Genomic DNA, 15,388 nt, shown 5'->3' on the forward strand with positions numbered 1-15,388 from the left:
GCTAAATTCCCCTTAACTAATTTACACATTTACATACAGTAAAAGTATCTTCAAGTTTTTCTGGGGGTAGACAATTTCATTACAACATTGAGTATCTAGGAAACATGAAACAACAAGAGAAATGAAAAGGGACTAGCCAATATTACATTTTGTAAAGCCTCTATAATTAAATCAACATTGTGTTGGCACACGAACAGACAAATAGGCTAATGAAACAAAATAGAAAATCCAAAAAGAGACAATTGTATGTGAAAATTTAGTATATGATAAAAACAGCATCTCATCTCAAATCAGGGAAAAATTCACTTCTTCATACTGGAAAGCCAAATGTTAAAAATTATACAGCACAAATATCAGAAAAAAAAATCCTTATATAACTTAGTTACTGAGAAATGTTTCTTAGCTATGATAAGAAACTCAGAAGCAATAGGGTAACATTAATATATTTTAATTACATTTTAAAAATCTACATGGCTTAAAAAAGCATTAAACAAATTATCACCACATGCAAAGCAAAAGATGAATGAAAAAAAGGGCCGAGCCCAGAGGCTCACACCTGTAATCCCAGCACTCTGGGATTGAGGTGTGAGGCCGAGGCAGGCAGATCAGTTGAGGTCAGGAGTTTGAGACCAGCCTGGCCAACAAGATGAAACCTTGTCTCTACAAAAAATACAATTAGCTGGGGGTAGCTGCACACATGTGTAATCTCAGCTACTCCTGAGGCTGAGGCAGGAGAATTGCTTGAACCCAGGAGGTGGAGGTTGCAGTGAGCCAAGATCACACCACTGCAATCCAACCTGGGCGACAGAGTGAGACTCTGTCTTCCAAAAAAAAAAAAAAAGATAAATGAAAAAACATACATTTTTAACTTACACTACAGGAAGAGCTTAACATCCCTATAACAATAATGAGAAGAAAAATTCCAACTAATTTATAGGAAATAGGATTGACATATACTCAGATAGCTCATGGAAAATCAAACACAAATGGTCTTCAAGAACATCCTAGTCCATTTGTGCAGCTGTAACAGAATACCTGAGACTGAGTAATTTATAATGAAGAGAAACTTACGTGACTCCCATTCTGGCAGCTCATCAGAGCGCCAACACGTTTGGTGTCTGGTGAGGCCCTTCTCTTCTGAAAAGATGGTATGGTGAATGCTACATCCTCTGGAGAGGAGGAAGGCTAGATCATTACATGGCAGAAGGTGGAAGGGCCAAGCGGCAAAAAGGGGCCAAACTCACCCTTTTATAACAGCATTAATCCCACCTATGAGGGGGCAGGCCCTCATGGCCTAATCACCTCTCAAAGGTCCCACCTCTTAATGCTGTTACAATTCCAATTAAATTGCAATATGAGTTTTGGGGGGATAAAGCATACCAAAGGATGTAAGAAAAAGATATTCAAACTTCAGTCACAGTAAGAAAAATACAAATTAAAAATACACCAAGATGCCATTTCTCATTATAGTTCAGTCAAAAAAAAAAAGCAAAAGATTGACAGAACAAATTGTGACGAGGTCAGAGGTATACAAGGCCAGATTTTGTGGGTAGTAATGCAAAATGGTACAAGCACTATGGAAGGAACACTGGGCATATTAAGCAACATTACAATTTAGGAACCTACCCCCAAAATCTGGCAAAAATTCAAAAAGAGGTATCCAAAAGGATATTAACCATAGCACTATTTATAACAGGAAAAGAATGTAAACGACCCAAATGCATACCAGTAGAGGACAAATTGACTAAACTATGCTACATCAACACAATAGAATTCATAGAATCCACAGAATACTACAAATTGTGAAAAATGGATTTGGAATAGTCTATCACTGTGGAGTGATCTCCAAGATATACTACTAAGTAAAAAAAGCAGGGTGGAAAAATGTATGTATCTGTTTATCTAAAAAAGGGCATGGCGGCATGGATATGTTATCTGTTAGCTAGACCTTGCTTTTCTGTCAACCGAATTCCTGTCTTTAATAGGCACAGACCATTTGAATTTTATGTAATTTATGTTTGTTTTCTGAAATTGAGTCTTGCTCTCTTGCTCAGGCTGGAGTGCAGTGGTGTGACTCAGCTCACTGCTACCTCCACCTCCTGGGTTCAAGCAATTCTTGTGCCTCAGTCTCCTGAGTAGCTGGGATTACAGGCGTGTACCAACACACCCGGCTAATTTTTGGTATTTTTAGTAGAGACAGGGTTTCACAATGTTGGCCAGGCTGGTCTCGAACTTCTGGCCTGAAGTAATCTGCCCGCCTTGGCCTTCCAAAGTGCTGGGATTATAGGCGTGAGCCACCGTGCCTGGCTAAATTTTATGTAATTTTTGATATGCTTAGATTAAAACCTATCATCTTAATAGGTTCCTTTGTTCTGTTTATTCATTGTTCTCTTTGACCTCTTTCACCTTCTTTGGGACTGAGCAATTTTAAGATTCCATTTAGTGTCCACTTTGGCTTAACACATCCACCTGTTTTTAGCAGTTACTCCAGAGTTTACAAATATATATGTCTTTAAAAATCCCAGACTAATCTCAAATAATATTATGGTGCTTTAGGTATAATAACCTATGTGCTATTTTTGTCATTCATTTGATTTTAAATATGCTACAAACCAATAATATTTCACTACAATTTTTGCTTTATTCCTGGCATCTGGAATATATGGCCCATAGGCTGCCTGCCAGTTTCTATAAAAATTGTGTTGAAACACAACCCTATCGATTCATTTGTGTAGTGTTTATAGCTGCTTTCTTGCTACAAGAGCAAAGGTGAGTAGTTACAAACAGAGACACTAGGGTCCATGAGTCTAAAATAGCCCTTTTAAAAACTGTTTTGTCAACCCCTGCTTTAGACCATCAGTTATGTTTTACAGTGTTTAAAAATCAGAAAAATTTAATTTGATATTTATCTTCAGTTTTTATTTACCATTTTCAGCTCTATTTCCTTAGATGCATCCAAATTTCTGTCTAGCATCTGGTGCTGCTTATGGAACTCCCTTTAACGTTTTTTGTAGTTCAGGCCTGCCAGAAATGAATTACCTCAGTTTTTGATTAGATACATCTCTCTAGATACATCTCTCTCTTTTACTTTAGAAATATATTTTCTCAAACTGAAAGTCTGGCCAGGTGTGATGGCTCATGCCTGTAATCCCAGCAGAGGCCGAGGCGGGTAGATTACCTAAGGTCAGGAGTTTGAGACCAGCCTGGCCAACATGACAAAATCCCGTCTCTACTAAAAATATAAAAATTAGCGAGACATAGTGGCGGGCACCTGTAATCCCAGCTACCTGGGAGACTGAGGCAGGAGAATTGTTTGAACCTGAGAGGCAGAGGTTGCAGTGAGCCAAGATGGCACCAATTCACTCTACCCTGGGAGACTGAGCAAGACTCCATCTCAAAAAAAAAAAAAAAAAGTTAATACTTCTTTTTTCTTTCATCACTTTAAAGTTGTCACTTCATTGTGTTTTGGCTTGTAATTTCTGAAGAGATGTCTGCTACACATTATCTTCACTCTTCTTTGGATAATGTCTTTTTTTCTCTTCTTACTTTGACCTACTTGTGTTCTAGTTTCTGTAGCTGGATCCTTTTCATTATTTTAAGAAAATTCATGCCATTATTTTGTCAATATTATTCTGCCTCATTTTATCTTCTGAGATTCTAGTAGACAGTTTTAGATTTTCCTAAATTCTTAGACACTCTGTTCTGTTTCTCCTTGCCTTTTAGTTTGAGTATTTCTATGAATCTACATTCAAGGTTCATTCTTTCTTTAGCTGCATTAAGTCTACTAAGGAATCTGAAGGTCTTAGCCATTCTTCATCTGTTACTGTGTGTATTTCCAGAATTTCCATTTGAATCTTCCCTAATGTTTCCATCTCTGTGCCGAAATTTCCAGTCTGCTCAAATGTATTCTGTCTTTTCCACAATAGCCTTTATATCTGGATCTGGCTCTACTGATTGCTTTATCTCTTAATAGTGGTTCTCTCTTTTTTTTTTTTTTTTTAATATGTCTATAATTTCTGGTTTTTGAAAGCTGGGCTTCATTATATAAGGTCATTACCCTAAGTGAATTAACGCATGAACAGAAAACCAAATAACACATGTTCTCACTTGTAAGTGGGAGTTAAACATTTTGTACTCATGGACATAAAGATGGCACAACAGACACTGGAGACTACTACTGGGGCAGGGGGTAGGATTTAAAAAATAACTAATGGTTACTATGTTTACCACTGGGTTATGGGATCATTCATATCCCAAACCTCAGCAGTATACCCATGCAACCAACTGGCACACATACTCCCAGAATCTAAACTAAAAGTTGAAATTACTATTTAAAAAAAAAAAAAAAAAAGACAGTAGAGGTTGAGGTAAACAGCATTTATGACTAGAAAGAGGCATGTCTTGTCTTCTGCTAGGGCTTTATTTGGAGCATATGAGTAAAACCAATCAGAAGTTAAACTGAATATGGGTTTTGTTGTTGCTATCATGATATTCAGTGCACCACTGGCTTCAAATTCTTGCACTATATGTTGGGTTTAGAGTAGAGACTGAATTGCCAGATATTATTTTAGGATTTGGCCCATGGGCCATAGTTTGTGAACCCCAGTGGTAGAGAAAAGATTAACCATGTTAAGTAAATAAATGGAAGAAACAAAAGAACTTCATCAAGCTTTTGCACGTAAAAAACATAATGTCTGAAATGAAAAATACATTGTATGGTATTAACAGCAAATTTGACATTATAGAAGATAATATTATACTGGGAAAACAAAGGTATAGCAATAGAAAACTATTTAAAATAAAAGAGAAAGACAAAAAACAACTAGAGCTATTAATGAGCTGCAGGACAGCTGTTGTTCCCCTTCAGGTAGCATCCCTGAAGAAAAACATAATAGTGGTTTCTAAAAAAAGTTTTTTGAGGAAATTTCCAAAAGTTGACAAAAATTATAAGCCCACAGATCCAAGAAGCTTAAAATCAAGAAACATGAAGAAAACGACACAAAACACATTACAACCAAATTTCTTAAAACCAGCAATAAACTTCAAAAGACACCAATAAGAAAATGAAAAGACAAGATATAGTGGGATAAATCAAAAATCATGTATCTGATAAAGAGTGTATATCCAGAATACATAAAGAATTCTTAGAGCTCAGTAAGATGACAAATAATACAATTTAAAAATGATCAAAAAAATTGATAGATTTTGTCAAAGAAAATATAAAATAGCAAAGCACACAAAAAGATGCTTACCAACGACAGCACTGAGGAAATGCAAATTAAAACTAAAATGAGATTCTACTGTACAACCATTAGAATGGTTATTATGAAAAAGATAAAAACGTATTAGTGAAGATGTAAAGAAACTGCTACCTCAGTAGGAAATTGGTTAGAATTTTAATCGTACAGTCACTTTGGATATAGAGTAAGAGTTTTACAACACGCTAAATATAAACTAATCATACATCTGACAATTCTATGCCTAGGTATCTACCTAAAAGAAATGAAAAGATGTGGCCACATTAAAACACACACACATGTCATAGCCCAAAACTGGAAGTAATCTGAGCAGCCATCAATTCCTGAATGTACAAATAAAATGTAATATATCCATATACTGAAATCTATGCAGCAAAAAAGGAATGAGCTACTGATAAACGCTATAACATAGGTAAACCTCAAGAACATTATTCTAAGCGAAAAATAGTCATTTAAAAGACTATTTTACATGACTATTTCACAAAACTATTTTTCAATATTTTCACTTGCTCTAAGTGAAAGTATCCAAAAGACTACATATCGTATGATATCATTTATATGAAATGTCTAGAAATAACAACTCTATAGAGACAGAAAGCAGAGCAGTAGTTGCCTTGGACTGGGTAGGCACTGGGGACTGACTGCAAATGTGCATGAGGGAGCTTTCTGGGGCAATGAAAATGAAAAACTGGATTGTGGTAATGGTTGCATAACTCTATAAAACTTACCAAAAAATCACTGAATTATAAACTGACAGTGGGTGAATTATATGGAATTTATACTGTTTAATAAAGCTTTACATAAAAAAAGATAACTAGCAGTGGGTAAGGAGTGGGAAAATATACCTGAAACAAGATTGACAATATACCGGTAACTGTTGAAGCTGGGTGATAGTTGCTTCTACTACTTTTACTTTCAAGTATATTTGAAAATTGTCATAATAAAGTTTTTTTTATTATTATACTTCAAGTTCTAGGGTGCATGTGCACAACATGCAGGTTTGTTACATATGTATACATGTGCCATGTTTGCGTGCTGCACCCATTAACTCGTCATTTACACTAGGTATATCTCCTAATGCTATCCCTCCCCACTCTCCCCACCCCACCCCAGGAACCGGTGTGTGATGTTCCCCACCCTGTGTCCAAGTGTTCTCATTATTCAATTCCCACCTATGAGTGAGAACATGCGGTGTTTGGTTTTCTCTCCTTGCAACAGTTTGTTCAGAATGATGGTTTCCAGCTTCATCTGTGTCCCTAGAAAGGACATGAACTCATCCTTTTTTATGGCTGCATAGTTTTCCATGGTGTATATGTGCCACATTTTCTTAATACAGTCTATCATTGATGGACATTTGGTTTGGTTCCAAGTCTTTGCTATTGTGAATAGTGCCGCAATAAACATACGTGTGTGTGTCTTTATAGCAGCATGATTTATAATCCTTTGGGTATATACCCAGTAATGGGATGGCTGGGTCAAATGGTATTTCTAGTTCTAGATCCTTGAGGAATCACCACACTGTTCATATCCTTACTCACTTTCTGATGGGGTTGATTTTTTCTTATAAATTTGTTTAAGTTCTTTGTTGATTCTGGATATTAGCCCTTTGTCAGATGGGTAGATTGTAAAAATTTTCTCCCATTCTGCAGGTTGCCTGTTCACTCTGATGGTAGTTTCTTTTGCCGTGCAGAAGCTCTCTAATTTAATTAGATCCCATTTGTCAATTTTGGCTTCTGTTGCCATTGCTTTTGGTGTTTTAGTCATGAAGTCCTTGCCCATGCCTATGACCTGAATGGTATTGCCTACATTTTCTTCTAGGGTTTTTATGGTTTTAGGTCTAACATTTGAGTCTTTAATCCATCTTGAATTAATTTTTGTATAAGGTGTAAGGAAGGGATCCAGTTTCAGCTTTCTACATATGACTAGCCAGTTTTCCCAGCACCATTTATTAAATAGGGAAACCTTTCCCCATTTCCTATTTTTGTCAGGTTTGTCAAAATCAGATGGTTGTAGATGTGTGGTGTTATTTCTGAGGGCTCTGTTCTGTTCCACTACTCTGTATCTCTGTTTTGGTACCAGTACCATGATGTTTTGGTTACTGTAGCCTTGTAGTATAGTTTGAAGTCAGGTAGTGTGATGCCTCCAGCTTTGTTCTTTTGGCTTAGGATTGTCTTGGCAATGCAGGCTCTTTTGTGGTTCCATATGAACTTTAAAGTAGTTTTTTCCAATTCTGTGAAGAAAGTCATTGGTAGCTTAATGGGGATGGCATTGAATCTATAAATTACCTTGGGAAGTATGGCCATTTTCACAATATTGATTCTTCCTATCCATGAGCATGGAATGTTTTTCCATTTGTTTGTGTCCTCTTTTATTTCGTTGAGCAGTGGTTTGTAGTTTTTCTTGAAGAGGTCCTTCACATCCCTTGTAAGTTGGATTCCTAGGTATTTTATTCTCTTTGAAGCAATTGTGAATGGGAGTTCACTCATGATTTGGCTGTCTGTCTGTTACTGGTGTATAGGAATGCTTGTGATTTTTGTACATTGATTTTTTATCCTGAGACTTTGATGAAGTTGCTTATCAGCTTAAGGAGATTTGGGGCTGAGACGATGGGGTTTTCTAAATATACAATCATGTCATCTGCAAACAGGGACAATTTGACTTCTTTTCCTAATTGAATATGCTTTCTTTCTTTCTCTTGCCTTATTGCCCTGGCCAGATCTTCCAACACTAAGTTGAATAGGAGTGGTGAGAGAGGGCATCCCTGTCTTGTGCCAGTTTTCAAAGGGAGTGCTTCCAGTTTTTGCCCATTCAGTATGATATTGGCTGTGGGTTTGTGATAAATAGCTCTTATTATTTTGAGATAAGTTCCATCAATACCTAGTTTATTGAGAGTTTTTAGCATGAAAGGCTGTTGAATTTTGTCAAAAGCCTTTTCTGCATCTATTGAGATAATCATGTGGTTTTTGTCTTTGGTTCTGTTTATATGATGGATTAAGTTTATTGATTTGCTTATGGTGAACAAGCCTCGCATCCCAGGGATAAAGCCAACTTGATTGTGGTGGATAAGCTTTTTGATGTGCTGCTGGATTCGGTTTGCTGGTATTTTATTGAGGATTTTTGCATCAATGTTCATCAAGGATATTGGTTTAAAATTCTCTTTTTGTTGTGTCTCTGCCAGGCTTTGGTATCAGGATGATGCTGGCCTCATAAAAAGAGTTAGGGAGGATTCCCTCTTTTTCTGGTGATTGGAATAGTTTCAGAAGGAATGGTACCAGCTCCTCTTTGTACCTCTGGTAGAATTCGGCTGTGAATCCGTCTGGTCCTGAACTCTTTTTGGTTGGTAGGCTATTAATTATTGCCTCAATTTCAGAGCCTGTTTTTGGTGTATTCATGGATTCAGCTTCTTCCTGTCTTAGCCTTGGGAGGGTGTATGTGTCCAGGAATTTATCCATTTCTTCTAGATTTTCTAGTTTATTTGCATAGAGGTGGTTATAGTATTCTCCGATGGTAGTTTGTATTTCTGTGGGATCGGTGGTGATATCCCCTTTATCATTTTTTATTGCGTTTATTTTATTCTTCTCTCTTTTCTTATTAGTCTTGATAGCGGTCTGTCAATTTTGTTGATCTTTTCAAAAAACCAGCTCCTGGATTCATTGATTTTTGAGGGATTTTTTATGTCTCTATCTCCTCCAGTTCTGCTCTGATCTTAGTTATTTCTTGCCTTCTGCTAGCTTTTGAACGTGTTTGCTCTTGCTTCTCTAGTTCTTTTAATTGTGATGTTGGGGTGTCAATTTTAGATCTTTCCTGCTTTCTCTTGTGGGCATTTAGTGCTATAAATTTCCCTCTACACATTGCTTTAAATGTGTCCCAGAGATTCTGGTATGTTGTGTCTTTGTTCTCATTTGTTTCAAAGAACATCTTTATTTCTGCCTTCATTTTGTTATGTACCCAGTAGTCATTCAGGAGCAGGTTGTTCAGTTTCCATGTAGTTGAGCGGTTTGAGTGAGTTTCTTAATCCTGAGTTCTAATTTGATTTCACTGTTGTCTGAGAGACAGTATAGTGATTTCTGTTCTTTTACATTTGCTGAGGAGTGCTTTACTTCCAACTATGTGGTCAATTTTGGAATAAGTGTGATGTGATGCTGCGAAGAATGTATATTTTGTCGATTTGGGGTGGAGAGTTCTGTAGATGTCTGTTAGGTCTGCTTGGTGCATAGCTGAGTTCAAGTCCTGGATATCCTTGTTAACCTTCTGTCTCATTGATCTGTCTAATATTGACAGTGGGGTGTTAAAGTCTCCCATTATTAAAAAACAAAAAACAAAAACAAAAAAAACACTGTTAACAAAGGTGTGAGAAAATTGTTACTCTCTTACATTGCTGGCAAAAATGTAAACCGGTTCAACCTTTACAGAGGAAATTTGGCAGTATCTACCAAAGTGACAAATTATATTCTTTGTATAAATGTATGATAACTGATAAATTATACTCTTTCATCAAGCAATTAACTCTACTCCTCGGATACATCTAGGATATACAAATATCCTTGTACATATTCCGCTCATACATGGTAATTCATTAAACAGTTGTTGGTAACAGCAAAAGATTGAAACAAAAACTAAGTATCTATTAGTAAGGGGCTGGTTTAATTACATTTTGATATACACATAAGAGTGAAATACTCTACAGCCAATGTGATGACCAGTGTTCTTTCTATGCTGATGGGGAAAGATATCTAAGTGAAAAACGGAGATACAAAACTGTGTGTGTAGTATACTAGCATTTGTCTAAATTGAGAATATGGGTTTTTTTTTCTTATATATGCATTATACATCTGAAAGGAAAATTCATGAAAATAAGTACACTGGATGGCTACAGAAACGGAAACTAGGAAACTAGGGGACAGGTAGATGTAAATGGCAAGGGTATCTCATTGTACACTCTATACTTTTTGCATTTTGAACCATGAACATGTATTACCTACTCAAAAATTAAAAATGAAAAGTGATAAAGATGAAATCTTAAAAAGCAAGCCCCTAAAAGTGTACGTTATATTCAGGGAACCAGATAAAAAGCAGATTTTTAATCACAAGAAAATGTGGCCAGAAGACACTGGATGGACTTAAAGTATGGGAAGAAAAAAAAATTGCCAATGTAAAATTCAATAATCAATGGAAATCTCTTTCAAAACAAAGGTCTTTGGGTTCTGGTTAGGTTTGGCTAAAGGGAGTCAGCGGTAGAAATCAGAAGTCAGGAGGAAGGAGAAACGAGGGTCTTTCTCCCCTAACCTCTCAGCTTTAGGATCCTCTATAGCAGTAGTTATATCTCTTCAGAGGTACCCTCTCCCACAAATCAGTGCTGCTTCCTCTCATCAACTATCTCCTGTCTGTGGGCTCTAGTAATACTTTCTTTTTCCTTTGTCCCTCCATTTCTAGAGCTAACAGCAACTTGCCACAATTGCCATTGTCCAGGTTCACCATCTCCTGTCTATTCTCTCAGATCATCTAACACCTTTAAAAGTGATTCTATGAGTAAGTTCCTTCTACTGAATTATCTAGCATGGTTTACATTTACCTAACTGAATCTTGACTGAAATATATCTTAATCAAAAAGAAAATGAAGGTCAGTCTGCCAAGCCCTAGACCCGGGAGGGGAGGCCACTACTGATAGCCCAGAGGGAAAGAACAAACTGGGGGTATCTGGGATGCAGTGGCCTTAGTCCTTCAGGTGGAACAATGCAACATGGGAAAGAAAACCAAGCACACAGCTGACAGTTCGTCAGAGAATGGAGAGTACACTGTGGAGAAGGTACTAGACACGCATGTAGTTAAGGGGCAAATGGAGTATCTACTGATGTGGAAAGGCTTTTCTGAGGAGCACAATACTTGGGAATCTGAGAAAAACTTGGATTGCCTTTAGCTCATTTCTTAGTTTACAAAAAAGTTTAAGATGATGAAGGAGGGTTAAAATAACAAACCTGGGGAGAAGTCAGAAAGTAGCAAGGAAATCCAATTTCTCAAACTGTGCTGACAGTACCAAGTCCAAAAAAGAGAACAGAGCAATGATATCGCTCGGGGCTTTGAGATAAGACTAGAACCAGAAAAGATTATTGGGGCAACAGATTCCTGTGGCGATTTATGTTTTTAATGAAATGGAAAGATAGATGAAGCAGACCTGGTTCTTGCAAAAGAAGCTAATGTGAAATGTCTACAAAACTATGACAGCATTTTATGAAGAGAGACTGATGTTGCATGCATACCTTGAGGATGCAGAAAACAAAGAGGAAAAAACAGCAAAGGGCTAAAGGAGGGGGTGATCCCTGTCACTTCTCTTAGTACATAATACATTCACATTCCTGTCTCTTCCCTTCTCCCCACCCCTTTCTATCCTAAACACGTCGTTGAAAAAATGTGCTTATCACTGTGCTCCACAGGAGAAAAGCTAGTATTGGTTCTCTTTAACATACTGATAGTCCTATTCATAGGGGGAAAAACTAAAAAAGGAAACAAAAGTGAATTCATTGAAAATCATTCCCTACAAAACAAGGAGCAAATTGTTTATTAACCTCAATTCCAAAATTAAAAGGGAAAACCTTTTCAAGGTACCATAGCTTAAGAAAACTATAGCTAATAAGCTTCAACCAATAAATTACTAAAAATATATGATTTGCTTAAATATTTTGAATTCTATAATTCTGTTCATTGCTTCTTATATAGCAAACTTGGAAGAAATTCTTCCAGCGCCTTAATCCTGGGATAGTTTCTCGTAAGTTTTCTTTGTAAGAAGCAGTAAGCAAAATTTTGTCAATTTTATAATTACAGAAGCATTTCATGTAATTTTTTTTCTTTTTTCTTCATTCCACAGTAAAAGCTGCCAGTATAATATTGTAGTTCTATAAACCAAAAATATTAGTGGGAAGGAAGTTTAAAAAAAAAGTTCAGATATATAGTTTTTAAATGATCTGACTTAGTACAAGGTTAAGCCATTCAAAATTAAAAAATTCAAACGTACTTACACCATTCATAATGACTATATACATCCTTTAAAGAATAACTTTTAAAGAATAAAGATCTTTCTAATAGTAGGTTGTAGTCAACTGCTTTTTGCTTTAATTTTTGTATATCCACACTGACCAAGAGAACTATCAAGCTTTCCTTCCTTCAGAATAGAAAAACAATAAATACCATTTTCCAAAACGACACATGTACGTACAGTCCTCTAGATTCTGATATATATAGTAATGTGGGTGGGAACAGGGTATTTCTTTTCCCCGATCACTTTCCATCCCTGCCAACACAAATATACCAATTAGTAATCTATCTCTTTGCCCATAAAACAACTATAGTACCAACCACTTTACTCCAAAATCAATAAAGGGAGCAATGAAGACCAAAATTACAGGGGAAAAGATGCTCGTCACAACTAAGACCAAATGCAATACTAAGTTTCTAACGATGGCCAATATAAACAAATGCACTAAGAATTTTTTAATATTGACTTTAGCTACAACAAATTCTATAAACAAAATATTCTAGTGTAATAGGGAAGAACAAAACCATCTCATGAAGTTTAGTAAGAGAAAAGAATTAAGACCACCAACTGCCTCAAATATATATATATATAAAAATTATCTCATCCTCAGAGAGAGAAGACAAAGAGATAGAGGGCTGGATGGCCTAGATTTTTCTTTAAAATGACCAAGTTCACATGTCACAAATGATTAGTAAAGACAGTAGATACAAAATTGGTTAAGGTGCTGAATAAGTGTTCGTCAATATAACGAGTCAGGAAGTAGTAAGAGTGCTATGTGCTGTGGAGATGGGCAATACTCATTGAACCCTACAAGACAAACACCTTTTGTGGGGCCCAGACCCCACAAAAAACAAATGTACCTTTATAATTAGACTTTCTTCCTGTATTTCCAAGCCATTTCCTAAATTAGTTGAAAGCCTAGACTTAAATTATAAATGCAACCAAGTAAAACTTGATTATAGAGTAAAGAATGAAGTTAGGCTAGGCATAAATGCTGTGTTTGAAATACAGTACAATTTAGCAACATAATCAGAAAATATCAGTGATCCAAACATTACATGTGTAGTCTAGTCCAAGATGATCTAGCCACTCAAAATAAGAGACTGATTATACCCACTTAGCTCCATGAAGACAAGAACATTTGGTCTTCTCTCTTAGACAACTTGCCAATACACCTTTTAGTCTTTGCCAGTGCACACACCAAATACTACTAGCTGAACTAGTTCCTCCAGTGATTCTTGTGGACCTAGTGGCCGTCAGGCAAATACCTGCTGTCCTATAACTCACCTCTGCCTGGAATGCTGAAATCTATGAACATTTCCTTCCTGTTGGGTAAAAGGAGGTTGTGAAGGCAGCATTAAAATGTGCTTTTCTTTTATGTAAAACTTATAAAGTTTATGTTTTCTGCCTGAAAGTCCACTTAGTTTCAGAGTGTTTGACTTTGTTCCACCTGTGAAACTTCACTTAGGAACCAGTATTTAACCAATCTAAAACAAGGCAAGAGGGAAAAAACCAGTAACAACTTAATTAACTCAATTTGCAAAAGTCCCCCAACTTCTCAGGCTTCGGTTTTCTTATCTGCAAAGAATGAGTTTGAGGTCCATATGCACAAAGCAAAATCTCTGTTTCTTTAGAAAATACAGCTTAGAAGGACAGTCAACCCAGGTAAAGGTAGACAGAATTATAATTAGCTGATTTAAGACAATTCACCACATGACTTTTTATTTCTGTAACATTGGAAATAACACTCAGGTATAAATAAAAGCAGAATCCACTTTCCTTCCCTGTAGACAACACTAGCAAAACTCTAATTTTTCAAGTCTCCCAGCTGATAGAAGGCAGATCAATACATAAGTATAATTCAAAGTAGATAAAGGCTTTTACTAAGGTGGACATATATACCAGACAATACTGCCAGAGAATATAGTAACTTACAATTTTTCCATATAACATATTTTATTTGTAAATGTTATACATATATAAAAGACAGTCTCCTCATTTTTTCATATGTGAAGCAAATAAAAAACTTAAAGTCATGATACAAATCAAAAGAACTGTAAAAACAGATAATAAATATATTGAAATCTGTTAATATCCAGGTGCCTTAAACATTCTGTTTGCCATCCCTAAGAGGCTCTTCTGCTCCTTCATCTAAGTTATTCCTGTCATTCCTTCAGAGTACAGCAAGTTAGCTCACCCAGCACATTTTCACTGACCTCCAAGACAGGTCAAGTCCCTGTTATCCCCTCTCATTGCACCCTGTAATTCCCTCCTAACTACCATTATATAAAAGTGTAACTGCTTGTTTAATATAATATCTCTTAGCTCTGTAACATCTTTGAGAACGAGAATTTATCTATCTTATATTCTCTTTTATCCCTAGAAGCAAGCAGAGCTTTACAGAATAAATAGTTATGCAGTAATTGTTAGAAAAATTTTTTGATTAAATATTTAAATAAAATAACATACTGTTGTAGATTGACTACTCTTTTAGTAGAACTAACATGTTGCTATTTCCCCATTTTTCTTCTGGTATGGAAAATATAATTAACTTCTCTGTAAAGTAAATACAAATAATGCAAAAAGTTTTCCTTCTAAGAAATCTTACTATTTAGTAAGTCATCAACATAACATATTTCTTTTGACTTATATTGAACATCTTAGATAAGATTTGCTTCTGCTTAACACATTATTTTTTACATGGGCAGTAGTCGAAAAGCTAGTGTATTCGTCCATTTTCATATTGCTATGAAGAAATACCAGAGACTGGGTCATTTATGAAGAAAAAGAGGGGTTTAATGGGACTCACAGTTCTACATGGCTGAGGAGGCCACAGCAGAAGGCGAAGGAGGAACAAAGGCATGTCTTACATGTTGGCAGGCAAGAGAGCGTGTGCAGGGGAACTGCCCTTTATAAATCCATCAGATCTCATGAGACTTATTCACTATCATGAGAACAGCACAGGAAAAACCTGACCCCATGATTCAATTACCTCCCATCGGGTCCCTTCCATGACACATGGGGTTTACGGAAGCTACAACTCAAAATGAGATTTGGCTGGGGACACGGCCAAATCATATCAGCTAGCAGGCAGTGCAAG

The 15,388-nt window shown here is 36.3% G+C and overlaps 1 protein-coding gene, 1 long non-coding RNA gene and 1 pseudogene across 5 annotated transcripts in view; 2 read left to right on the forward strand and 1 right to left on the reverse strand.

Moving 5' to 3' along the window:
• The window catches only part of ZNF654 (zinc finger protein 654), an 82,842-nt gene that overhangs the window by 35,552 nt on the left and 31,902 nt on the right, over positions 1-15,388 (reverse strand). The window lies entirely within an intron of this gene.
• Positions 10,699-15,388, forward strand: part of LOC126947901 (uncharacterized) — a 28,975-nt gene continuing 24,285 nt past the window's right edge. The window contains exon 1 of the long non-coding RNA XR_007723242.1: positions 10,699-10,787. This is a non-coding gene — a long non-coding RNA (uncharacterized LOC126947901). The remainder of the gene's footprint in view (positions 10,788-15,388) is intronic.
• LOC126947898 (chromobox protein homolog 5-like) lies at positions 10,786-11,923 on the forward strand (annotated as a pseudogene).

Source organism: Macaca thibetana, chromosome 2 (assembly GCF_024542745.1).
Source record: "Macaca thibetana thibetana isolate TM-01 chromosome 2, ASM2454274v1, whole genome shotgun sequence".
Classification (NCBI taxonomy): Eukaryota; Metazoa; Chordata; class Mammalia; order Primates; family Cercopithecidae; genus Macaca; species Macaca thibetana.